Consider the following 27,065-nt stretch of genomic DNA (forward strand, 5'->3'; position numbering starts at 1 on the left):
CATCTTCCGGGATTCTATAGACTTTGGAACTGTCCCTGCAGATTGGAGGGTAGCTCACATCACTCCGATATTCAAAAAGGGAGGTAGAGAGAAAGCAGGGAATTATAGACCAGTAAGCCTAACAACGGTAGTGGGGAAAATGCTTGAATCCATTATCAAGGACTTTATAGCGGAACATATTAGAAAGCAGTGGCAGGATCAGTCAGAGTCAGCATGGATTTATGAAGGGAAAATCGTGCTTGACAAATCTGTTGGAATTCTTTGAAAAGGTAACCAGTACTGTCGACAAGGGGGGAGACAGTCGATGTGGTATATTTGGACTTTCAGAAGGCGTTTGACAAAGTCCCGCATAAGAGATTATTGTGCAAAATTAAAGCACATGGGATTGGGGGAAATGTATTGAGGTGGATAGAAAACTGGTTGGCAGATAGGAAACAAAGATAAGGGATTAATGGGTACTTTTCAAATTGGCAGGCGGTAACCAGTGGGGTACCACAGGGATTCACAATATATATGAATGATTTGGATGAAGGAACGAAATGTAACATCTCAAAGTTTGCAGATGATACCAAATTAGGTGGGAGGGTGAATTGTGACGAGGATGCAGGGATCCTACAGCAAGATCTGGACAGGTTGGGCGAGTGGGCAAATAAATGGCAGATGCAGTATAATTTGGATAAGTGTGAGGTTATTCACTTTGGAAGCAAAAACAGGAAGGCAGATTACTACCTGAATGGTTGTAAATTGGGAGAGGGGAGTGTGCAGCGGGACCTGGGTGTCCTTGTGCACCATTCGATGAAGATAAGCATGCAGGTGCAGCAGGCGGTAAAGAAGGCTAATGGTATGTTGGCCTTCATTGCAAGATGTTTCGAGTACAGAAGCAGGGATGTGTTGCTGCAATTGTACAGGACCTTGGTGAGGCCACACTTGGAGTATTGTGGGCAGTTTTGGTCTCCTTCTCTGAGGAAGGATGTTCTTGCTCTCGAGGGAGTGCAGCGAAGGTTTATCAGTCTGATTCCAGGGATGGCGGGACTGTCGTATGAGGAGAGATTGACTAGGTTGGGATTGTTCTCGCTGGAGTTCAGAAGAATGAGGGAGGGATCTCATAGAGACTTATAAGATTCTAACAGGACTAGACAGGGTAGATGCAGGGAAGATGTTCCCAATGATGGGTGTGTCCAGAACCAGGGGTCACAGCCTGAGGATTCAGGGTAAACCATTTCGGACAGAGATAAGGAGACACTTCTTCACACAAAGAGTGGTGAGCCTGCGGAATTCATTACCACAGGAAGTAGTTGATGCTAAAACTTTGAATATATTCAAGAGGCGGCTGGATATAGCACTTGGGGAGAATGGGATCAAAGACTATGGGGAGAAAGCAGGATTAGGCTATTGAGTTGGATGATGAGCCATGATCGTGATGAATGGCGGAGCAGGCTCGAAGGGCCAAAAGGCCTCCTCCTGCTCCTAACTTCGATGTAACTATGTATCTAAGGAGTGCCAATTAAGGCCATGGTGGGATTAGAACATAGGAACGTGAATTACAACAGTGAGGTGTTGTTGCTGGACCAGTAATCAATGGAGGCCAAGGAAGGCATGCGTGGGACTTGGTGCGAGTTAGCAAATCGGCTGCAGATGGATGAGCCCAGGTTTATAAAGCTATTATGGGTTAGATCTTGGTGTATCCACTCCTATATTTGTTTGGTTATTCACCCAGAACATACAGTTCCCTAATCAGTGGGGGGTGGCGGTGCTTAATACTTCTGACAATACTTGGGACTGCGACCGTGACGAACGTGCTGCAGTAGCACAACAGCTGCTAGATAATGTTCAACAAGAACTTAAACTGAGGCGAGGAGATTTCTGAGGTTCTGAGGGGTGCTAAAAAAATTTTTAAAAAATTTAAGTAACGAATTGGATGAAACGTATGGCTTGCCATCTGTCAAAAATTAGTTTCAGTCTTATTATGCGCACTGAGAACAGGTTTCGTGACTGTTGGATAATAACTTATAGTGAAGGGATTGTTTTCACAATTTTCCAAGGCCTAAAGTCTTGTTTCTGTTCTCTTTTGTTGTTTATGTATAAGTGACCTTGAGCCAGCCTAGATTAATTCGCGAACAAAGCTGTAGATGGTCAGCACACCGGCACAAAGTTTTAGGAGCCCCCCACCAACTCTGCTGCCATTTTACACTCTGGCATGTGTTAATTGGCAAAAGCGGGATTTCCGCCCCTTAGTTGGGAGGAAGTCCCTCCAGGGACAGCGCTGCGGTGGCCAGAAGAGGCACTGCATGAAGCTTACTGAGCCTTTGTCCTGGCAACCAGGGAGAAATGTGTGTCAGGGATCTGAGTAGAGAGGATAGGGAATGCCTGGGGAGGTTAGTGGGGCAGGCGGTGGGCGGAAATTGGGGTGTCTGGCAACAGGCTGGTGGGGCGGGCGGGTGGGAGGGGTTTCCGGGGGTCACCAGGCCTTAAGGGGAGGTGCATCCCCAGTCAGCATAGGGCTTCTGATGGACGAGAACCACCCCTCCCCACTTCCCACACATGATCTAACTCTCTTCATTTCTGGGTTGCCCCCCTCCCTCCCGAGCTATCATCCGCATGCCAGTCAAATGAAGTTGAACAGGAAATGGCTTTTAAGTGGCCTCTTAAGGGCCTTAATTAGGGCAGCACGGTAGCACAGTGGTTAGCACAGTTGCTTCACAGCTCCACGGTCACAGGTTCGATTCCCGGCTTGGGTCACTGTCTGCGCAGAGTATGCACGTTCTCCCCGTACCTGCGTGGGTTTCCTCCCACAGTCCAGAGATGTGCAGGTTAGGTAGATTGGCCATGCTAAATTGCCCTTATGTGAGGTGGGGTTACTGGGTTGCGGGGATGGGGAGGGGGGTGTGGGCTTAGGTAGGGCGCTCTTTCCAGGAGCCGGTGCAGACTCGATGGGCCGAATGGCCTCCGTCTGCACTGCAAATTCTATGGTTCTATAATTGGGGCAAGGACGGGCTTTCCGTGCGAGGCCCACTCCCGTGTAAATCCCTGCAATGTCAGGGTGGACGGAAACCTGGAGGGTTCAGGACCCTCACAACCCATAGAAGGGGGTGGCGGTGGGGGGGGGGGGGGGGGGGGGAGTGGCGTGGGGACTGTAAAATTCTGGCCATTGCCATTTGCTGGGCAAAAGCACAGAGCTTTTGCTCCATTCCTCAAAAGCTCACTGAATTCCATCTTTAAAGAAGGAAGCTATGAGCAGTTCAGCGTAAAACTGTACACTCCATTAGCAGATGTAATTTTGATGGTGACGTATTGTTAGAACGAGCGGCAAAGAGTGGGAGTAGCACTACCAATGTAGGCCTTTGAAATTCGCATTCATCAATTGAGTGTCAAAATAGACCAGACACTTTTTTTTTGTAAGATAAATAGGATAATCAGTGGGAAACATATATAACTGAAATATATTCCAATGAGTTTTCGTGTGCTGCTAATCGTTGCTCAGTTTTCAATGGGATGAAATACTCCAAGGTCAGAATAAAATATTACCATTTTGTATTTTGTAGAGGGTGGTACGTTATCACGTTAAGGCACCCAATGTGCCCCATCAAGAGATCTAACACTGATTTTCAGAGGCACTGCTCCAGATGTGAAGCTTCATTGACGGCAGACAATGGGTGTTACATGGGGTTTGCCAAGTCATGCACCTACTCTTTTATATGATATGCGGTTTCAAGCCTGCAGAAACCTTCAATGCAGAACGATAATTAAAGTAGGCTCTCACGCTGAATTACGTGAAATAAGATGAGGCTCACCCCCAGCATTCACCTCATGTGACTGGCTTGCTTTAATCTCAAAGGAAATTTGCAGCAGTTTCTGCAGTCTTTGCTGTTGAAGTGCACCAATTCTTTTCGAGTGCCTGCAGTCGCTGCTCTCATCCACATTCCTCTCCTTCTACCTTGAACATGCCGCATGCTGAGGTGTACAAGATTATGGGGGGAATGGACAGGGGGGATAGGGAGCAGCTGTTCCCCTTCATTGAAGGGTCAGTCACGAGGGGGACACAAGTTCAAGGTGAAGGGCAGGAGGTGGAGGGGGGAATTGAGGAAAATCTTCTTTACCCAGAGGGTGGTGACAAATGGAATGCACGGCCTGGGAGGGTGGTGGAGGTGGGTTGCCTCACATCCTTTAGAAAGTACCTGGATGAGCACTTAGCACGTCATAACATTCTAGGCTATGGGCCAAGTGCTGGACAATGGGGTTAGGTAGGCAGGTCAGGTGTTTTTCATGTGTCGGTGCAGACTCGATGGGCCGAAGGGCCTCTTCTGCGCTGTGTGATTCTGTGATACTTTAATTTTCTTCTATTTTTTTCTGCCTTTCACAATAATCTTTATTAGTGTCACAAGTAGGCTTACGTTAACACTGCAATGAAGTTACTGTGAAAAGCCCCTAGTCACCACACTCCGGCGCCTGTTCGGGTACACTGAGGGAGAATTCAGAATGTCCAATTCACCTAACAAGCACGTCTTTCGGGACTTGTGGGAGGAAACCGGAGCACCCGGAGGAAACCCACGCAGACATGGGGAGAACATGCAGACTCGGCACAGTCAATGACTCAAGCGGGAATGGAACCCTGGACCCTAGTGCTGTGAAGCAACGGTGCTAACCACTGTGCTAATGTGCCGCCCAGTGGTCAAACCTCCTGTTTGCGAAATTTACACTTGCTGAAGTCTTGCCAATTACTTCTGCATTAAAAGTCGCACCAAATGTGGTTGGAAGCCTGGCTGTTCCGATTCTTCTGTCTGAGTTGGACGAGAAGGAACCGTTTCTGAGGGCAGTGACCAGTTACAGGCCCAAAGGCAGTTCACCCAGTGTGCCCTCTTCCATTACTACCCAGAGTCCTGCGTTCAAAGGCTGGGTCACTGATTTTAGGTATCCCAGCCGGCCCCTGATTCACTCCAGGCAGACCACAAGAGTGCTCAGCAAGGGGCCGGCTCTCTGGGCTTCTCGGAAGTGGTGATGCTATGTGTCTGAGACAAAAACTCCAAAGTCCATCACTATGTGCTACATAGCTCAGTCGTCCTAAACAGGATGCACAACAGGTTTATGGGTTGCTAGCTCACAGGAAGAGAGAGAGGTAAAGAAAAGCATAACATAGTTAGAATTATGAGATCATAGGGTCATAAATCTAAGACAAGGAGTAGGCCATTCAGCCCCATCCCCCCGAGACTTGGTTAATCTGCTTGTGGCTCTAATTTCTCTTTCCGACCTGTCCCCTTTAACCCTTGACCCCCTTGTCTATCAAAGATCTGTCTAACTCAGCCATAACTATATTCAATGACCCAGATCTTACTGCTCTCTGGGGAAAAGAATTCTAAAGACTCATAGAGAGAAGAAATTCGTCCTCAGTCCGTCATAAATGGGAGACACTTTATTTTTAAACTTGGCCCCCTAGTTCAAGATTTCCCCAAGAGGGAAAACATCTCTCATCAATCTTGGAGCCATGCTTTCAATTCTCTGATCTTCCTTTCTGATTTTACATGTGGCTCAGGTAATTATTACCCTTGTGGTTCTGCTTTTTAATTTGGCCCCTAGTTACTCATGACACCTTATCAGAAACTATTTCTTCTTCCTATCTATGTCATTAGTAGCCTCGTGGACCACAATGACTTGATCCTTACCCTCCCACTCTGGGTTCATCTCCAACCCCGCAATGATGTCTTTAACCGTGGCACCAGATAGACAACACAGCCGTTGAGGCTCACGCTCTCCGCTGCACTGTGTGATCATTGTAACTATACTGTCCCCCACTATCACCATGTTCCTTTTAACTCCCTCTACTTGAATGGCCCCCACATCGCGATACTGCGGTCAGTTTGGCCATCCTCCCTGCAGTCCTGGCTCTCACGAACCTCAAACCTTTTAGACACTTTCAAGGACCGAGGTTCCTCAATTGAAACCTTCTGCATTCCCATATTAACCTCTCTTACAGTCGCATTCCCCTATTCCCGACCATGGCCCAAATCTGAATTAACTAGCCTATTGGGTGTGATTGCCTCCTGGAACAAGATGTACAGGTAACTGTCCCCCTACGCAATGTCCAAAGTTCGGACACCAACTCATCAACTCTGAGCCGCATTTCCTCAAGTTGTAGACTCTTACTCATTAAAAATCCTTTGAAGGAATGTGGGCCTTGCAGGCAAGGCCTGCATTTGCTGCCCACCCTTAATTGCCCTTGAACTGAGTGGTATTTTAAGAGTCAGCCACATTGCTGTGGGTCTGGAATCACATGTAGGCCAGACCAGGTAAGGACGGTAGATTTCCTTCCCTAAAGGACATTAGTGAACCAGATGGATTTTTACGACAATCGACAATGGTTTCATGGTCATCACTAGTCTTTTAATTCCAGATTTTTGATTGAATTCAGATTTCGCCATCTGCTCTGGTGGGATGTAGATGTGTTGCTGAGGATAGCACACATATCCACATGCTAAAGCTGCAACACATCACCTCCCCGACCATTTTTATTTGTTTATATTTAAATAATCAGGTTTCAAGATTAGAATATCACTCAATGTTTATCTGTAGTCATATTATGAACATAGTTTCCGATAACTTTAATATTAAACTTCTCCCAGTTCTCCCAGTGAGCCAGAGAAGACACAGCCAGGGTGAGACAGCAAAGAGTGAGTTTGGGAATTTGAATCTAGGTGGGAATTGAATCCAATCCAATCGGTAAGACAGTTCCTTTTAAATTTCAGGAGTTTAAATTAATTTAAATTAAGCTAGTATTGTGCAGTGTAGGTTAACAAGGGCTGCCCCACCCACACACATAACTGGTTGGCAGTTAAGTGTCAGTCACTTGAATCTACTTTGATCTAAAAGCAGGTGGGGGAGGGGAATCAACTCAGGCCAATTTAAAAAGAGCAACTTGTAACTCACTCCCAGTGAGTTCTCCCAGTGAGCCAGAGAAGACACAGCCAGAGTGAGACAGCAAAGAGTGAGTTTGGGAATTTGAATCTAGGTGGGAATTCGAAGCTGGGTGGGGAGGAAGTGCTATTTATCCCTGCTAAGTGACTGGTAAGTTGTTTTTCTTTTCATTGTGTAATTTATTTATTTTTTCTTTCGTTTTTTGGAATTGTAGTTGTATAAGTTTACCTAAGGTTTCAGACATGGCAGGAGATCTCAGACCCGTGTCATGCTCCTCGTGTGCGATGTGGGAGCTCATGTCAACTGTCCCTGGCTCCTTCACGTGCAAAACGTGTGTCCAGTTGCAGCTCCTGTTAGGCCGCATGACAGCTCTGGAGCTGCGGATGGACTCACTTTGGAGCATCCACGATGCTGAGGACGTCGTGGATAGCACGTTTAGCGAGTTGGTCACACCGCAGGTGAAAGTTACTGAGGGAGATAGAAAATGGGCAACCAAAAGACAGTGCAAGAGTAGAAAGGCAGTGCAGGTGTCCCCTGCGGTCATCTCCTTGCAAAACAGATATACCGCTTTGGATACTGTTGAGGGAGATGGCTCACCAGGGGAAGGCAGCAGCAGCCAGGTTCATGGCACCTTGGCTGGCTCTGCTGCGCAGCTGGGCAGGATGAAGAATGGCAGGGCTATAGTGATAGGGGACTGAATTGTAAGGGGAATAGACAGGCGGTTCTGCGGACGCAATCGAGACTCCAGGATGGTATGTTGCCTCCCTGGTGCAAGGGTCAAAGATGTCTCGGAGCGGCTGCAGGACATTCTGGTGGAGGGGGATGGGGGGTGAACAGCCAGCTGTTGTGGTGCACATAGGCACCAACGATATAGGTAAAAAACGGGACGAGGTCCTACAAGCTGAATTCAGGGAGTTAGGAGTTAAACTAAAAAGTAGGACCTCAAAGGTAGTAATCTCAGGATTGCTACCAGTGCCACGAGCTAGTCAGAGTACGAATGTCAAGATAGATAGGATGAATGCGTGGTTTGAGAGATGGTGCAAGAGGGAGGGATTCAAATTCCTGGGGCATTGGAACCGGTTCTGGGGAGGTGGGACCAGTACAAACCGGACGGTCTGCACCTGGGCAGGACTGGAACCGATGTCCTAGGGGGGGTGTTTGCTAGAGCTGTTGGGGAGGGTTTAAACTAATGTGGCAGGGGGATGGGAACCGATGCAGGAAGTTGGAAGGTAGTAAAACAGGGACAGAAACAAAAGGCAGTAAGGGGGAAAGTGTAAGGCAGAGAAGCCATAGTCAAAAATCAAAAAGGGCGACAGTACAAGGTACAGTTACTGAGGGGAGGTCAGTGAATAGGACCAGTAATATTAAAAGGAATAAAATGGGAAGCAAAAACATTAATGGTAAGCGACGCGGCAGTTTGTTACATGAAGATATGGGTTCAACGACAAGGAAAATTAGGAGAAAAGTTAAGAGGAAATATAACTTAGGAGAGGTTACTGATCGAGGTGTTAAGATTCAAAACAGAGGTAAAAAAGCCAATTTTACCTGAAGGCTCGTAGTATTCGGAATAAGGTAAATGAGTTGATGGCGCAAATCATTATGAATGACTATGATTTAGTGGCCATTACTGAAACATGGTTAAAGGATGGTCAAGACTGGGAGTTAAATATCCAAGGGTATCAAACTATTCGGAAGGACAGAGTGGATGGTAAGGGAGGTGGTGTAGCTCTGTTATTTAAGGATGACATCCAGGCAATAGTAAGGGATGACATCGGTGCTATGTAGGATAAGGTTGAATCCATTTGGGTGGAAATCAGGAATATTAAAGCAAAAAAGTCACTGATAGGAGTAGTCTATAGGCCACCAAATAGTAACATTATGGTGGGGCAGGCAATAAACAAAGAAATAACGGATGCATGTAGAAATGGTACAGCAGTTATCATTTTAATCTCCATGTCGATTGGTTTAACCAGGTCGGTCAAGGCAGCCTTGAGGAGGAGTTTATAGAATGTATCCGTGATAGTTTCCCAGAACAGTATGTAATGGAATCTACGAGGGAACAAGCGGTCCTAGATCTGGTCCAGTGTAATGAGACAGGATTGATTCATGATCTCATATTTAGGAATCCTCTCGGAAGGAGCGATCACAATATGGTGGAATTTAAAATACAGATGGAGGATGAGAAGGTAAAATCAAACACGAGCGTATTGTGCTTAAACAAAGGAGATTACAATGGGATAGCAAAGAACTAGCTAAGGAAGACTGGGAGCAAAGACTTTATGGTGAAACAGTTAACGAACAGTGGAGAACCTTCCAAGCGATTTTTCACAGTGTTCAGCAAAGGTTTATACCAAAAAAAGGAAGGATGGTAAAAAGAGGGAAAATCGACCGTGGGTATCTAAGGAAATAAGGGAGAGTATCAAATTGAAGGAAAAAGCATAGAAAGTGGCAAAGATTAGTGGGAGACGAGAGGACTGGGAAATCTTTAGGGGGCAACAGAAAGCTACTAAAAAAGCTATAAAGAAGAGCAAGATAGATTATGAGAGTAAACTTGCTCAGAATATAAAAACAGATAGTAAAAGTTTCTACAAATATATAAAACAAAAAAGAGTGGCTAATGTAAATATTGGTCCTTTAGAGGATGATAAGGGAGATTTGATAATGGGAGATAAGGAAATGGCTGAGGAACTGAACAGGTTTTTTGGCTCGGTCTTCACTGTGGAAGACACAAATAACATGCCAGTGACTGATAGAAATGAGTCTATGACAGGTGAGGACCTTGAGAGGATTGTTATCACTAAGGAGGTATGATGGGCAAGCTAATGGGCCTAAAGGTAGACAGGTTTCCTGGCCCTGATGGAATGCATCCCAGAGTGCTAAAAGAGATGGCTAGGGAAATTGCAAATGCACTAGTGATAATTTATCAAAATTCACTCGACTCTGGGGTGGTCCCGTGGATTGGAAATTAGCAAACTTGACACCACTGTTTAAAAAAGGAGGTAGGCAGAAAGCGAGTAAATGTAGGCCAGTGAGCTTATCTTCGGTAGTAGGGAAGATGCTGGAATCTATCATCAAGGAAGAAATAGCGAGGCATCTGGATGGAAATTGTCCCCTTGGGCAGACGCAGCATGGGTTCATAAAGGGCAGGTCGTGCCTAACTAATTTAATGGAATTTTTTGAGGACATTACCAGTGCAGTAGATAACGGGGAGCCAATGGATGTGGTATATCTGGATTTCCAGAAAGCCTTTGACAAGGTGCCACACAAAAGGTTGCTGCATAAGATAAAGATGCATGGCATTAAGGGGAAAGTAGTAGCATGGATAGAGGATTGGTTAATTAATAAAAAGCAAAGAGTGGGGATTAATGGGTGTTTCTCTGGTTGGCAATCAGTAGCTAGTCGTGTCTCTCAGGGATCAGTGTTGGGCCCACAACTGTTCACAATTTACATAGATGATTTGGAGTTGGGGACCAAGGGCAATGTGTCCAAGTTTGCAGACGACACTAAGATGAGTGGTAAAGCAAAAGTGCAGAGGATACTGGAAGTCTGAAGAGGGATTTGGATAGGCTAAGTGAATGGGCTAGGGTCTGGCAGATGGAATACAATGTTGACAAATGTGAGGTCATCCATTTTGGTAGGTATAACAGCAAAAGGGATTATTATTTAAATGATAAAACATTAAAACATGCTGCTGTGCAGAGAGACCTGGGTGTGCTAGTGCATGAGTCGCAAACAGTTGGTTTACAGGTGCAACAGGTGATTAAGAAGGCAAATGAATTTTTGTCCTTCATTGCTAGAGGGATGGATTTTAAGACTTGGGAGGTTATGCTGCAATTGTATATGGTGTTAGTGAGGCCACACCTGGAGTATTGTGTTCAGTTTTGGTCTCCTTTCTTGAGAAAGGACGTACTGGAACTGGAGGGTGTGCAGAGGAGATTCACTCGGTTAATCCCAGAGCTGAAGGGGTTGGATTACGAGGAGAGGCTGAGTAGACTGGGACTGTACTCATTGGAATTTAGAAGGATGAGGGGGGATCTTATAGAAACATATAAAATTATGAAGGGAATAGGTAGGATAGATGCGGGCAGGTTGTTTCCACTGGCGAGTGAAAGCAGAACTAGGGGGCATAGCCTCAAAATAAGGGGAAGTAGATTTAGGACTGAGGTTAGGAGGAACTTCTTCACCCAAAGGGTTGTGAATCTATGGAATTCCTTGCCCAGTGAAGCAGTGGAGGCTCCTTCATTTATTTTTTTCAGATGAAGATAGATAGTTTTTTGAAGAATAAAGGGAATAAGGGTTATGGTGTTCGGGCCGGAAAGTGGAGCTGAGTCCACAAAAGATCAGCCATGATCTCATTGAATGGCGGAGCAGGCTTGAGGGGCATGATGGCCTACTCCTGCTCATAGTTCTTATGTACTTACATTGTACTCCATTGTACTTACAACTGCCCCATTTGGAGGGAAAAAGGTAGAACTCACCCAATCACTTACCTGCACCCAAAGTAATGTCTCTGGCTGATGGATGCACAGGCAGAAAAATTGGGACAAATTCTGATCCAAGAACTAATTTTCTGCCTGGACAAAGAACAAAGAACAAAGAACAAAGAAATGTACAGCACAGGAACAGGCCCTTCGGCCCTCCAAGCCCGTGCCGACCATACTGCCCGACTAAACTACAATCTTCTACACTTCCTGGGTCCGTATCCTTCTATTCCCATCCTATTCATATATTTGTCAAGATGCCCCTTAAATGTCCCTATCGTCCCTGCTTCCACTACCTCCTCCGGTAGCGAGTTCCAGGCACCCACTACCCTCTGCGTAAAAAACTTGCCTCGTACATCTACTCTAAACCTTGCCCCTCTCACCTTAAACCTATGCCCCCTAGTAATTGACCCCTCTACCCTGGGGAAAAGCCTCTGACTATCCACTCTGTCTATGCCCCTCATAATTTTGTATACCTCTATCAGGTCGCCCCTCAACCTCCTTCGTTCCAGTGAGAACAAACCGAGTTTATTCAATCGCTCCTCATAGCTTATGCCCTCCATACCAGGCAACATTCTGGTAAATCTCTTCTGCACCCTCTCTAAAGCCTCCACATCCTTCTGGTAGTGTGACGACCAGAATTGAACACTATACTCCAAGTGTGGCCTAACTAAGGTTCTATACAGCTGCAACATGACTTGCCAATTCTTATACTCAATGCCCCGGCCAATGAAGGCAAGCATGCCGTATGCCTTCTTGACTACCTTCTCCACCTGTGTTGCCCCTTTCAATGACCTGTGGACCTGTACTCCTAGATCTCTTTGACTTTCAATACTCTTGAGGGTTCTACCATTCACTGTATATTCCCTACCTGCATTAGCCCTTCCAAAATGCATTACCTCACATTTGTCCGGATTAAACTCCATCTGCCATCTCTCCGCCCAAGTCTCCAGACAATCTAAATCCTGCTGTATCCTCAGACAGTCCTCATCGCTATCCGCAATTCCACCAACCTTTGTGTCATCTGCAAACTTACTAATCAGACCAGTTACATTTTCCTCCAAATCATTTATATATACTACAAACAGCAAAGGTCCCAACACTGATCCCTGTGGAACACCACTGGTCACAGCCCTCCAATTAGAAAAGCATCCCTCCATTGCTACCCTCTGCCTTCTATGGCCTAGCCAGTTCTGTATCCACCTTGCCAGTTCACCCCTGATCCCGTGTGACTTCACCTTTTGTACTAGTCTACCATGAGGGACCTTGTCAAAGGCCTTACTGAAGTCCATATAGACAACATCTACTGCCCTACCTGCATCAATCATCTTAGTGACCTCCTCGAAAAACTCTATCAAGTTAGTGAGACACGACCTCCCCTTCACAAAACCGTGCTGCCTCTCACTAATACGTCCATTTGCTTCCAAATGGGAGTAGATCCTGTCTCGAAGAATTCTCTCCAGTAATTTCCCTACCACTGAAGTAAGGCTCACCGGCCTGTAGTTCCCGGGATTATCCTTGCTACCCTTCTTAAACAGAGGAACAACATTGGCTATTCTCCAGTCCTCCGGGACATCCCCTGAAGACAGCGAGGATCCAAAGATTTCTGTCAAGGCCTCAGCAATTTCCTCTCCAGCCTCCTTCAGTATTCTGGGGTAGATCCCATCAGGCCCTGGGGACTTATCTACCTTAATATTTTTTAAGACACCCAACACCTCGTCTTTTTGGATCACAATGTGACCCAGGTTATTGCTGCCATCTTCAAAACAAAATTCCAAGCCGTGGGCCTCACTGACAAGGACAACATTGATTGCTCAGAATTGTACAGAATTAGGGCTCAAGGGTTTGGGGGGAATATATTTGCATGTACCAAGGACTAGTCAATGGCCAAGAAATGCCACCTGCTCCTTCAAGTGCCATGTCCCAAGAGGGTATTGACAACGGTGGACCCATCCTATGATTATGCTTGAACAAGTACTGCAGTGGTGTGACCGCTGCCTTCTATAGTGTGGCTGACCAGGAAATACTCCCCATCTTGCCGCCTGCCATCAGGCGTGTTGGAAGGATTTGCAGGCTGATAACCAACCTGTTTGGCCACATTAAACAAAGAACAAAGAACAAAGAAAAGTACAGCACAGGAACAGGCCCTTTGGCCCTCCAAGCCTGCGCCGACCGTGCTGCCCGTCTGAACTAAAATCTTCTACACTTCCTGGGTCCGTATCCCTCTATTCCCGTCCTATTCATGTATTTGTCAAGATGCCCCTTAAATGTCACTCTCGTCCCTGCTTCCACCACCTCCTCCGGTAGCGAGTTCCAGGCACCCACTACCCGCTGTGTAAAAAACTTGCCTCGTACATCTCCTCTAAACCTTGCCCCTTGCACCTTAAACCTATGCCCCTAGTAATTGACCCCTCTACCCTGGGAAAAAGCCTCTGACTATAAAAAAATATATTTGTATTGGTATTTTCAATTTATGCACAGCAGCACTTTACGTGTAATATTTACAGCACGCGTGGTTCTTATATACATATTGATATTGTCTGTCTCGCTGTGTCCTCCTCCCCCACCTTCCCTTCTCCCCCCCCCCCTCTGCTGGCCACTCCTTGGTATCCCCCTTTTTCATTCATGGTGTACTCTCTCCTGGCTCCCATTCTCCCCTTTTCTCCCCCTTCCATTTATGTTTTCTGCTGCCTGCCTTGTAGGTTTGGGGGGTTGGGGGTTGGGGCCTTCCGCGCCCTCTCCCTCCCCCCGTGCCTCTCCCTGTAGTTCTGTAGTTCCCTCCTCTCTTCCTACCTCCCCCGCTCCCCCAAGAGTTGTGTGTTCCTGCCTGTCTTCTCCCATCTCTCACTTTTCCCCTGTTGTCTTCGAACATGTCCTGGGACAGGCCGACGAATTGTCCCCATGTTTTGAGGAAGCCTTTCTCGGATCCTTGGATGGTGTATTTGATCTTCTCCAAATAGAGCAATTCCACCAGGTATGAATGCACCTTCTGTCGCCATCAACTCCCGAAGTGGGACTTCAACTCAGAGGTGAGGATGCTACCCACTGCACCACAAGGCCACCCAGTGGACGGAGAGCAGCGATAAGGAATAAATGGGTCACATTTGGGTCGGCATCATTCAACCAGAACCATTGCCTATCTTTGAAAACCTATCTTTAATTGACTCGTCCAAATGACCTTCTCCGGAATTGTGAAGACGATGAGCTCAGAGTGACAAACCGACAACAAAATGCTAAACAGGAAGCAACCAGATTACTGGGTAGATAGATACAGCTCGAAAAAAATGTCAGCAAAGTATTTCTTGCTGTGGTTTTAAAAAAATGATTTATTTACCCATTAACATTCTGCAAACTAAGCTTGTCACATTGTTGTAACGTTCTCACTCCAATGTGGATGATGTCACAATACCTCCAGGTATATGTCTGACCAGAGTTGGTGTATCCTGAATGTTAGATTTCTGCTTTTATATTTTTGATCATTTCGCTCCCAGCTCCTCCAGCTGGGTTTATAGATATGATAGGTGCAACTGTGATGGTAATGAGCTTACATTTGTTAAAGGAACGGCAGCTTGTTTTTCATTGCCGAAAGCTAAACATATCCGGCGGGATTCTCTGATCCTGAGGCTAAGTGTTGACGCTGTCGTAAACGCCGTCGCGTTTCACACGGTGTCAACATGGCCTCAGGAGCAGCGATTCTGACCCGAAGAGGGGGCCAGCACGGCACTGGAGCGACCCACGCCGCTCACGCCGCTCCAGCTGCCAATCCCGGCGTCAGATGGGTGCCGCGGGTCTGCGCATGTGCAGTGGGACCGGCGGCAATGCGCGCATGCGCAGTGGCTCCCTTCTCTGCGCCGGCGCCGACGCAACATGGCGTGGGGCTACAGGGGCCGGCACGGAACAAAAGAGGCCCCCAGCCCGAGAGGCCGGCCCACCGGTCGGAAGGCCCTGATTGCGGGCCAGGACACAGCGGACCCCCCCCCCCCCCCCCCCACCAGGCCGCCCCGGATGCATGCACGCCGAGGTCCCGCCGGGTAGGAGCACACGTGGACGGCGATGGCAGGACTCGGAGTTTTTGCACGGCCGCTCGGCCCTTCCCAGGCGGAGAATCGCAGGGGGGCCTCTCCGGAGAATCGGCAGACCGGCGTCGCGGGATTCACGCCCGTCCCGGCAATTCTCCGGCCGTGCCTGAGCTGAGAGAATCACGCCCACCATGTGTGGTACTCAGCAATAGAGATCAGGAAAGTTTCTGATGATCTCTGGTTTGTGCTCATTTGATTGATTTTAAGTAGGGTGCTGCAAAGTCTTTGTTCAGAGAGCAAGGAAGGGAAAAAGTAATTCATGTTCTCTTTCTTTTTGATGCAGATGATTGATGCTGTACAGCACTGTTCCTGATTGGGAAGTCAAGTTCCCATAGTCAAGTTTCAAATGAACTTATGGAGAAGGCAGGAGAATGGGGATGAGAAAATATCAGCCATGATTGAATGGCGGAGCAGACCCGATGGGCCGAGTGGCCTCATTCTGCTCCTGTGTCTTATGGCCTTATCAATAATCAATTAGTTGTCGGAATAGATAGAATTGCCGTTCCTCCAAGATGATCATGTTGTCTCCAGGAGACAGCCCAGGAGAAAAACCAGAGCGGCAATAAAACATTATTAAACAGAAAAGGCTGAGAATTTCAGAGTCAAGGAGCATTCCCTTGGGCGCCGAAGAGTTTGGCAACGGGAAGGTGGCGGCCAGTGTGGATGGAGGAAGTTAGGCACCCAATGCGAGGAGTGTGGCGTTGGGACAGTTGGCGACAGGGGATCACATGGTAAGAACATAAGAACGAGGAGCAGGAGTAGGCCATCTGGCCCTTCAAGCCTGCTCCGCCATTCAATGAGATCATGGCTGATCTTTTGTGGACTCAGCTCCACTTTCCGGCCCGAACACCATAACTCTTAATCCCTTTATTCTTCAAAAAACTATCTATCTTTATCTGAAAAACATTTAATGAAGGAGCCTCTACTGCTTCACTGGGCAGCGAATTCCATAGATTCATAACCCTTTGGGTGAAGAAGTTCCTCCTAAGCTCAGTCCTAAATCTACTTCCCCTTATTTTGAGGCTGTGCCCCCTAGTTCTGCTTTCACCCGCCAGTGGAAACAACCTCCCGCATCTATTCCCTTCATAATTTTATATGTTTCTATAAGATCCCCCCACATCCTTCTAAATTCCAACGAGTACTGTCCCAGTCTACTCAACCTCTCCTCGTAATCCAACCCCCTCAACTCTGGGATTAACCTAGTGAATCTCCTCTGCACACCCTCCAGCGCCAGTACGTCCTTTCTCAGGTAAGGAGACCAAAACTGAACACAATGCTCCAGGTGTGGCCTCACCAACACCTTATACAATTGCAGCATAACCTCCCTAGTCTTAAACTCCATCCCTCTAGCAATGAAGGACAAAACTCCATTCGCCTTCTTAATCATCTGTACCACATGATGGTACCTTCAGAAATAGTTCTGACCAGAGTTGGCACTGGACTGCTGGAACTGAAACTGATTGCCCGGCGTAGGATCAAATAGAACAGGAGAGGAAAATGGGCGAGGAAATTCAATCTCCAAGAATGGGAACTGGATCTAGAAAGAACCAATGAACAGTGCTTGGAATGGTATGAAGTGGGAGTTTCAGCTATAAAAAGAAAGGATGATTGAACATGTTGTTGCATAGACATCTTTCTCCTATGGTATTGAGTCACGACAATCTTTAGAGGAAATGTATTAAACGATAAGGGAATATTGGACCAGGGTATCATTTTTGAGTTCCATTCATAATTCCTTTGTTTACGTTTACAATCCTGTCACAAGGTCTTTGCACTGTCCAGTTGTGACTCATTTGACAGTGCTCTAACCTCTGAGTCATAATAGCCCAGATCTTCCAGTCTCTAGATAGCTGTACCCCAGAGATACCCCAGCTGTCCCTGACCACTTCTGACTTCTCCATTACCCTCCAACTCTCCGCTGAGCCACTAGCTCCCTCACCGCCCAGAACCCTCTGAATTCCCCCAGGTCTGATCTGACCCGACCTCACCTACCCACCCATGCCACGATACCTATCACCATGCCACCCCACCCACCCTGCGACCCTGTCCACTCTACCCAGCTTGCACCCTACGGTGCTATCACTCCACCCGTTGTGATGTCTAGTACCCTACCCACCTTGCCATACTGCCCACCATGACACCCTTTCCAGATGGCACCTTACTCTCCCTACCCATTCTATCCACTTGCCGCACTCACACACATTCCAACCCTGGCCTAAGAAGAAGGACTCTAAGATAAGGCAAGCTCCACATTTCTGAAGAGACCTGGTTTGGAGCTCCGGTGTACTGGTCCCTCGCTACGCTGGGGAATTCCGGCGCGTGCAGCTCCCCACTGTACAAAGTGGCTGCACATTCCCAGTTCAGGCCCCTTATTCAACACAAGTTGCAATGAATAGCCATGTGTTTCTCGGCATTTTGACCGCCGGGAAACACGCTAAACGCGCTCGCTGTGGGACTTTATTCTCTTTTGGGAGAATCGGCTCCAAGTTCATTTTGGGTGAGTTTGGTGAAGTGTTTACCGCTGACCTTTTGGGTGAGATCCAGACCGGTATTCACCAATACGTAAGGCAGGATTCTCCAGTCCACCAACCGCGAGGATCCCCCCTTTCAGATATCCCCACCTCCCTTTTTGACCCCCCTTCATCCCCCAAACCTTTATGAGGTTCCTTCATACCCCCTCGACCTCCCCCCCCCCCCCCCCCCAATCTTTATACCCCCCCAACTCCCCTTTCATGGGCATGGCCCACTCAGGCCCTGAACCTTGTCAGTGCCAACCTGGTATCTGGGAACCTTGGCACTGCATTGGATGCTCGGGTGGCAAGACCAAGGTGCAAGGATGGCAGCGCCAAGGTGGCCAGGTGCTAGCAGGAGTGGCAGGGTGCCAGCAGGAGTGCCAGGGTGCCAATGTGCCCAATGCCCAACCACCCGGAGGTCTCCAATGCCCGACGCCAGGTGCCGTTATGACTGGTCCATGCTTGGGTGGACAAGTACTAAACGGCGCTGTGGCAGGGTCGCCCAGACACAGCCTAAAGGCTCATTTAAACATGCTGATCTGGATCACGCACAGCGAGAGCGAGATCCAGCTCACGACGTTTTGGGCGCCGTGAATCTCGCGAGAGGCCACGTCCCGACACCAAGTCGGGCGGGTCGAGGCCGTTGAATCGCGCCTTAAATCTCAAGTCTTACGACGTGTCAAAGAGGAATTTATCGTGGAAGAATTGACAAATGTTCCAGCAGAGAGAGTCATTTCAGTTCATTGCTGCCCTCTTTGATGTTTGTGTCTTTGCAGAAATCTTTATGGTAATTTTGACAAAAATACTCTTGTGAATTTGGTTGACCCAGCTCCTATTGCCATTCCAATACCTGGTTGTGCAACCTTTCACCCAGCACCATTTGATTGGCTTGTGTGCTGGTTGTCAGGGGAATCAGCAAGCAGGGCCCGTGATGAAAAGTGTATTCACTGAAGGAAAGTTGGATAAAGACTGCGCTTACCATCACTGTGTGGCTATAACCTGGGGCCAATTATTACAAGGTTTTAGGGATGAGTATTTGGATTGATCCAGACTTTAAATTCGGAATTGGGTTAGGAAGTCAGCGTCCCTGGCCCACGAGGGAAATCACAGGCAGATTAGCTTCTCTCCAGAACAGTGAGAGCAATGGGAGCTCTGACTGAGATACCCCCCACCCTCCCTTAATCCCTCCCCTCGTACAAAACAATGAAAGGAAGCGTTTCTTTGAGTTTGCAATCCTAAATCACGAACAAAAGAAGCGTTTGACCCATCGGGCCGTCAGCAATTATCAGTGAATCATTGATTTGCACCGTTGTTACTAATTCTTTACAAAAATGAACCTAATTTTTGACACGGTAAACCTAAGTGCACTTAAACTTCTTTGTTCTCTCTGCATCAATTTCTCATTATTTCCGTGAACAGTGCCTCCTCTAATTAGACCATTTACAAGAGCTAAGATAGAGAACAGTAAGATAACATGTAAGATAATAGGGTAGTAATTGGTATGCACTGGTCTGCTTTTCAGGCATGGGATGGGCACAAATCAATGGAACAGTCTGTGCCCAAACTGCAGAAGGGTTACCTGTCACAATATACATCAGTATATCATGGTGCAGATACACACACACTGATGGACACACAGCAAGACCAATCAACACCCCCCCCGTAACCATACCTAACCTTTTGGACACTGAGGGAAAATTTAGTCTGGCCAATCCACCTAGCCTGCACAACTTTGGACTGTGGGAGGAAACCGGAGCACCCGGAAGAAACCCACGTAGACCACGGGGAAAACGTGCAGACCCCGCACAGTCAACCAAAGCCGGAATTGAATGCTTCAGGCTCGGTCACTTTTGGGCTTAACGTACGGCTTAGAAATATTTAACTGTTCATTCAAAATTTTATAGAGGCATGTCATTCTTTTTCTTCGGTTCTGGAGACTGTGCCAACTAACGGAACCAAATGGTATCGTTGAAGGGAGACCAACCTGTTTATGTTTAGCCTTCTGTGGGAGAATCAATCAGCGCCAACAGCAAAACACTCAGGCAAGTTTCAACCTGCTTATATAATAAGAAAGGTGAGCCAGTTAAGTGAAAGAATTAGAATGCTGAAGTTGTGCTTCAGCAATCTCCGAGGACGAAAATCACTCGGCAACCTGTTGCCCTCTGATTTCATTCGTGAAAGATTACAGACCTCTGGAGAGATTTAGCAAGCAATTGCAGAAACCTTAGTAACTATTTTGTCACATTTCTGTATTTGCTGACAGCCATATTCAAGAGCCTACCTCCAGACGACATTAGCGGAAGATGTTGACATTGTTTGCACATTACATTTCTCATTCTGATTGTACACGGCGTTAGTCCTGGATTCCCCCATTATATTTACCAGCAAGGAATAACCCGAGTGCAAATAACTTTCTTTTTGCTAATATCCACTTTGATTGCAACCTCGATCAAGATAGCTTCAAATTGGACACAGCAGAATGCGCTTCGAAAAGCTTCAGGACTACTGAGAAGGGTATTCAAATACAGGTTTGTTTCTAACCAAAAGAATAGGCCACAACAAGGTGTACAGGACATAGTCGCAACTGGAACTACCGATCATGCCGGTCCCAAGTCGGGCCTGCTTTTAAGGGTTGATTTCATGAGCCCCAGCTGATAGGTCTCCCTCCCATCAGTGGGGTGCTTATATTCCACCAGCCCTATGGGGAGATCCCAATCGGGTCGTCCCTGTGGATTTTGTGAGGGTTATTACAACCCTTCCACCCCCCCCCCCCCCCCCCGAAGTCAATAGGTCCTTCTATTGTTGGTTGCAGAGGAGGTCTCCTTTGTTGGTTTGCTCGCGGCTGGTCTTCCAAAAGGCTGTGGAGCTGGGCCGGGGCGTGGATAACGCGGCGGGGAGCTTTTTCCACACCAACCATTGGGGAGGTCCTGCTAGAGGTCCGTCCCTGACCATACTGTCATCCGAGAGTATGGAGGATTCCGTCTCTGTAGAGTCTTCCATCTCATATAGACCTGTGCCCTGGTCCTTGGAGAGTTGTGCTCCCTGGCTCACGGATGATGGACAACACGACGAGGGACTGATCCATCCAGTGGGGCTGCCTCCGGTGCGGGTTCCCTGCCTTTGAGATCGTCCACATGCTTCAATACAGTGCGCTCTCTGGTTTTGACCGTCTAGGAGACTGGTCCTGTTTTCTCCACTATAGTCCCCAGGATCCTGGCACTGTCCCCAGGCACTGTCCCCAAAGTTTCGGACGTATATCACGTTCCCTGGCTTAAACCCTGTGTCCTGGAGGTTGTGTTTCTTCTCCACCTTCCCATCAAGTTTGCGAAATGTCAAACTTAGACGGGTTCGGAGCTGTCGGCCTCTCAGTAACTCTGCTGGCGCAACCCTGGTGATCACATATGGCGTGGTCTGATGGTTAAACAAAAGGCGTGGTCCGTTCATTTCAACTGACCTTGTGGTTTGTTTTGGCATTCCGCTCTTGAAGGTGATATGTGGTGGTTCGAATGTGCTTTACCTGTATGAAACCCAGAAATTCCTCACTTGTGAAGGGGGTGTCGTTATTGTGACAAGAACCTCCGGGATAACGTGGATGCTGAATGATGGGCGTAGCTTTTCTATGGTGGCTTGAAAAGTGGTGGGTGGTATACATCCATCCACTTTGAGTGGGCATCGATCAACAGCGGAAACATGGGCTCCAGAATGCGCCTGGCAAAGTTGGCATGGAAACGCACCCAAGGGCTCCCATGCCACTCCCATGGGTGGAGCAAGGCTGATGATGGGAGCTTTTGATGTTCTTGGCACGACACGCCAACCTCTCAATATCTCCACCCTGGTCACCTCACTAGCTCCTGGCGAGCATCTTCATTTTGGAAACCCCCGAATGTTCACTGTGCAAGTCCTGGAGAATGTTTTTTCGGCCTTTCCTCGGGACGATCACACGGGCTCCCCGCAGGAGAATGCCATGCTTTACACTGGTTGTGAATGCTCGCAGTTCTTCAGGCAGTGTCCCCAATAGCCCCCCCCCCCCCCCCATTTAGGACGATGTGGCGCAATTTTGCCGACGATTGGAGTCCACGCATGAATTTGTGAGACCGTGTCAGGCAATATTTCCATAAAACTATGTGCCAACACAACTTTGTCCGCCACTGGCTGGAAGGCGAGCGTATAGGAGTTTGAGCTGGCTAGGAACATCCATGTGCACAATCTGAGGACTTGTGTGGTACTCAAAAGTATTCAACAGCAATGCCGATTGCTAGATCCTGGCCGAAGCTATCGGCGGTGTCACTTTGAAATGAAAATCGTTTATTGTCAAAGTAGGCTTCAAATGAAGTTACTGTGAAAAGCCCCTAGTCACCACATTCCGGCGCCTGTTCGGGGAGGCTGGTACGGGAATCGAACCGTACTGCTGGCATGCCATGGTCTGCTTTCAAAGCCAGCGATTTAGCCCAGTGCTAAACCAGCCCCTTTGCCTCCTTTGAAAGGCCAAGTAAGGGCTTGTCGTCCGTGATCATTGCAAAGTGTTGTCCACAGACATACTGATGAAGCTGTTTAACTGCAAAGATTACGGCCAGTCCATCCTTTTCAATTTGGGCGTACCTGCGCCCTACGTCAGCTAAGGTTCTGAAACACAGGCTACCGGCCGCTCTGTCCCATCTTCCCACCGATGGGGCACCGCCCCGATGCCATATGAGGAGACATCACATGTAATTATGAGCCGTTTAGACCCTGAAGGATAATAGTCATCGCTTTACTTTGGAAAATGCCTCCTCTTGTGGCGCCTTCCATGCCCATTTCTGGTACTTTTTTAAGAACACATGTAGCCGCACCAGTATGGTTGCCAGATTTGGAATAAATTTTCCATAATAGCTAACCAGCCCTAGGAATGACCTTAACTCTGTCGCATTCTCTGGCCTTGGGGCCCGCTTAATAGCTCGGACTTTCATTCCAGTGGATGCAACCCATCCTATTGACCCGGTATCCAGGTATATGGCCTGTCTCGCCTGGAAGATGCAATTGCCCCTTTTCAGGCAGACACATACTTCCAAGAAATAGCAGAAGACATCTTCTAGGTTGTGTAGAGGTTCCTTCTCAGAGGCTCCTGTAGTCAACACGTCGTTTAGGTAGACCACCACCCTGTGGAGTTCCTGAATAATGCCCTCCATAACCCGTTGGACGATTGCACAAGTGGATGATACTCCCAAATGGGAGCCTGGTTTACTCATACAGTCCACTGTTGGTGTTAATAGTTATGTATTTTCTGGACACCGTGTTCAATTCCAGCTGGAAGTTTTTAATGGCTCACATGTAGCTAGTAGCAAGAATGGCCTCCAACCAGCTTCACATATTGGTTTTCCACATGTGGCATTGGGTCCCCGTCCCTGCTGACCACCATTTTATAGCTGCCACACAAGCAGCTTCAGCACTGGGACCACTGGTGCTGCCCATTCCGTGAATTGGACCGGTCGAATAATCCCTAAGTTCTCCAGTCGGCTCAGCTCATCATCCACCTTCGCCAGCAGGGTGTACGGAACTGGGCAGGGCCCTGCAATACTTGGCTTCTGGGTCAATGTAAATTTTAGCCATGACCCCCTTAATCTTCCCGAAGCCATCTTGGCAGATTTCCAAGTATTTTCCCAGGACCTCATACAATCCGCCTGTACTCATTCTAAAGATCTGTTGCCAATCTAGGTGGAGTCTCTGTAACCAGTCGCGGCACAGAAGACTGGGTCCGGGCCCTTGCACCACTAATCAGTCAAAGTGATTATTGTCCGTAGGTAACTGGAGTCATCGTTGTCCCAATGATGGTTTATGGTTCTCCGGTATACATCGCCACCCATGCCTGAGTGTCCCTTAGGCCCAGCTGCTGGATCCCCAAACATATTTTCCCGTATGTTTGTTGTTCAATGACCGAGACAGCAGCCCCTGTATCTATTTCCATCTTTAAAGGGTGGCCATTCACATGGATGGTGATCTTGATGGGGGATACTTTTGGTGCCATGATGCAATTTGGTTTCAGGCAATCATCCTCATCGGGCTGGGCTAAATGTAGGGCCCTGGCTTGGGGTGGTTGTATCACCCGACCGGGGCAACGTGTTCGCTGTCAGTTCTGGCAAGCCCGGTCCCACGGTTTCTGCGACCACAAGTAAGCTCTACTGCGCGTCTTCTTCCTGGACCTCAGGGTAGGTGTCACATCGGGCTGCGGCGCGTCATGGCCAATGGGTCTGACCATGATGTTGCTCAGGTGGCGATTGAGTCCCACAGGGAGGTGTTACTTGCCAGAATGGGGGCAGCCAATGCTATGCACATCCTAGTCCATGGAGCCCTAGAATATCCTGGATTCCCTTTTCTGAATTTTCACTTGAGAGCAATTGTTCTATGGCTCTTTTTAGATCCAAGGATAGTACCATCAACAATTTCCATTGGGTCACCATGTTATACATTCCATTTACTAGGCGATCTCGCACCATCTCTGGGAGGGATGACCTGTGGTCACAATGAGTGCAAAGGCATGTCAGGAATTTAGTGACCGATTCCCCCTGGGTTCACCAAGCCATGTTGAAACGGTGCCTCTGCACGATTACTGATGGTTTAGGGTCGTAATGGTTTGCGACAAGCTTTACAAGCTCATAAAGGTCTTCGAATCTGGTACTGCCAGATAAGAAGTAGGTAAGGATTTTGATCACGCTGAAAGTTGGGCTCTGTAGGCGGTCAGGATTATTCCCTTTTGCCGATCATCTCCTTCAATAGCATTGCCTGGAAGAAATATCGCATCCGTTCGGTATACTGGGCCCAATCTCCCACGCCTGCCTCAAAGGCCCCTGGCCTTCCAAAAGGCAGCATTTTAAAATTCTCTCCGACCTCGCTCTTGCGCAGAGGAATTCAAGTGCGGTCCGGACATCCAGAATCGCAGCCGTAGCTTTTCCTCATCATCAGTGTAAAAGCTTCAGGGGTCCCGAGAAGGTGGTTCAGATGTCGGTTTATTTCTAAGCAAAACAAAAGGCCACAACACGACGTACAACACATTGGTCCCAATCGGGGCTGCCAATCATGCCAGTCCCAACCTGGGCCGGCTTTTAAGGTTTGATTTCATGAGCCCCAGTTGAAAGGCCCCCGCCCATCAGTGGGGGAGCTCGTATTCCACGAGCCCCACATGGAGATCAATGGGGTCGTGCCCGTGCGTCGCCTGAGCGTTGTCACAGCGCAAAAGACATTACAAACCGAAGTATGAAAATTCAGGAAATTTAATGTAAAAGCTTGAGGCAAATCAACAAGTAGGACAGGTTAACATTTCAGACAAAAACATTAATTGCAAGTGAAGCACTTGGGGATGATTTTGAGGCACCGAATAAAAACAACAGTCTTTCCTTCTCCTCGAATGTGTCAGCATGCATAATAAAAAAAATTGTCTCCATTTTTAATTTTCTAACAATGCAAGTAACATTTTGACTTTCCGGGAGGCCTGGTGTGGCACTGGGAGGTGTGGAGCAGGAAACGTTTGAGGTTCGATTCTTATTCTGATCTGACAGGAGACACGGGTCTATGGTCCCTCAGTCCACCTGCCACAGGCTTGGTCCTGTTGTTGCCAACACGAATCCGAACTCTGTTGTGTTATGCTGCTTTGGATAACACAGGCTGCTACTTGATGCAGTCTTAACTAAAGGATGCTCCAGACTCTGAAATGAGTTCAACGTGTTTATTGAACTATTAACACAGTTCTCAAATAAGTTCGACTCTCTGCTAATCTAACTGTAGTAACTCAGTCTAACTGTAGCAGCCTGCTCTAAGCCACGTGCTGGGGTGTGATGCTGCTGATCAACCCTGTCTCACTCTCTAGATGTCTGGCTGTGGAAAGAGGCAGGGTGTGAGTGCCTCATCCCTTTTATAGTGTTTATGTCATGCCCCCTTGTGGTGATGCCACCTCGGAGTGTCCTGACTGCCCATTGGCTGTGTCCTATCCTGAGTGTTCATTGGTTGCATGTTTGCATATCATGACATACTCTTGCTTCCGGAGCCCCAAAATGTGACATACTCACTGATGAACAGTGACCTTAATGAACCATTATCCATGACCTCATTCTAATGCTGGCTTAACCAGGGTGTATTTCCAGCATTTCTCATTTCTTTTGTTAAGGAACCTACCATAACAGGTGTTTGGAACACAGTTTGGGGGGTAAGAGTAGCACATTTTATGTAACATTTCAACCTCACGTCAGACGCCAGACTTGCATGGACACATGATGGTTGTACGATAAAAGGGGCTTTGCAGTGTTTCTGCTTTTAGTTTTGGCACATGTCACTCCCTGTCCATTCATATTATGTCTTAACCACGTTCAGCTGATAGATTAACCAAGGTTTAGCACTGCCATCGCTGCATAAACACTCAGACTTTTTGCATAATTACCACTTACGCTTTTCGGACCAGTGAAGTTTTAAGAGGCAAAATAATTAAATGATTAATCACCCTTCGTGAACATGGAATGCACTACAATATGTTTATATCAAGAAAACCGAGTACCCACCTACAGTATTTCTTCCATAAAACAGCTAGTCCTTTCTGCCTGCAATACATTACCATCAGGCTAATGCAATATTAATTTCAACGTTACCCACCTCCTCTCTCTCTTTTCCTCTCTCCACTTCTGACATCATTGACATGCATGATGCAGCCTAGGATGCTCGCTGTTTGTAAACTGACCTGCAAAATGCTGAATGGAATTCCTCCATGCGACTCCTGAGTGATCAAGCATGACATTAGGGCAGCGGGAGGGTTTTGTGTCTCCTCCCCCCCCCCCCCCCCCTGCATACCCCCCCCCACCCCCACCTCTCCACCCCTGGTTCCGGCAAGAAGTGAATGTTTAAATCGGCTGGAGCGGTTGGCCGGAATTTGTTAGCTGTTGACCAGAATTTGTTGCAGTCGATTAGCTATCCCATTATTCCTCGGCAGCTCCTGTGATGCAGACAGCGTTCAGTTACGTCAACTCTGTGGGGATCGAGCTAAAGGCTGTTGTATCATTGTATCATGTGAAGGAAACAGGTTGTCAAGGAGTAGTTGGGGGGGGGGGGGGGGGGGGTTAATTGGTATG

At 47.7% G+C, this 27,065-nt stretch overlaps 1 protein-coding gene across 1 annotated transcript in view; it reads right to left on the minus strand.

Moving 5' to 3' along the window:
• Positions 1-26,767, minus strand: part of c28h10orf71 (chromosome 28 C10orf71 homolog) — a 117,603-nt gene extending 90,836 nt beyond the window's left edge. The window contains exon 1 of the mRNA XM_072491722.1: positions 26,678-26,767. The gene's annotated coding sequence lies outside the window, so the exon portion shown is untranslated. The remainder of the gene's footprint in view (positions 1-26,677) is intronic.
• Between the last annotated feature and the right edge of the window lie 298 nt (positions 26,768-27,065).

This window comes from Scyliorhinus torazame, chromosome 28 (assembly GCF_047496885.1).
Source record: "Scyliorhinus torazame isolate Kashiwa2021f chromosome 28, sScyTor2.1, whole genome shotgun sequence".
Classification (NCBI taxonomy): Eukaryota; Metazoa; Chordata; class Chondrichthyes; order Carcharhiniformes; family Scyliorhinidae; genus Scyliorhinus; species Scyliorhinus torazame.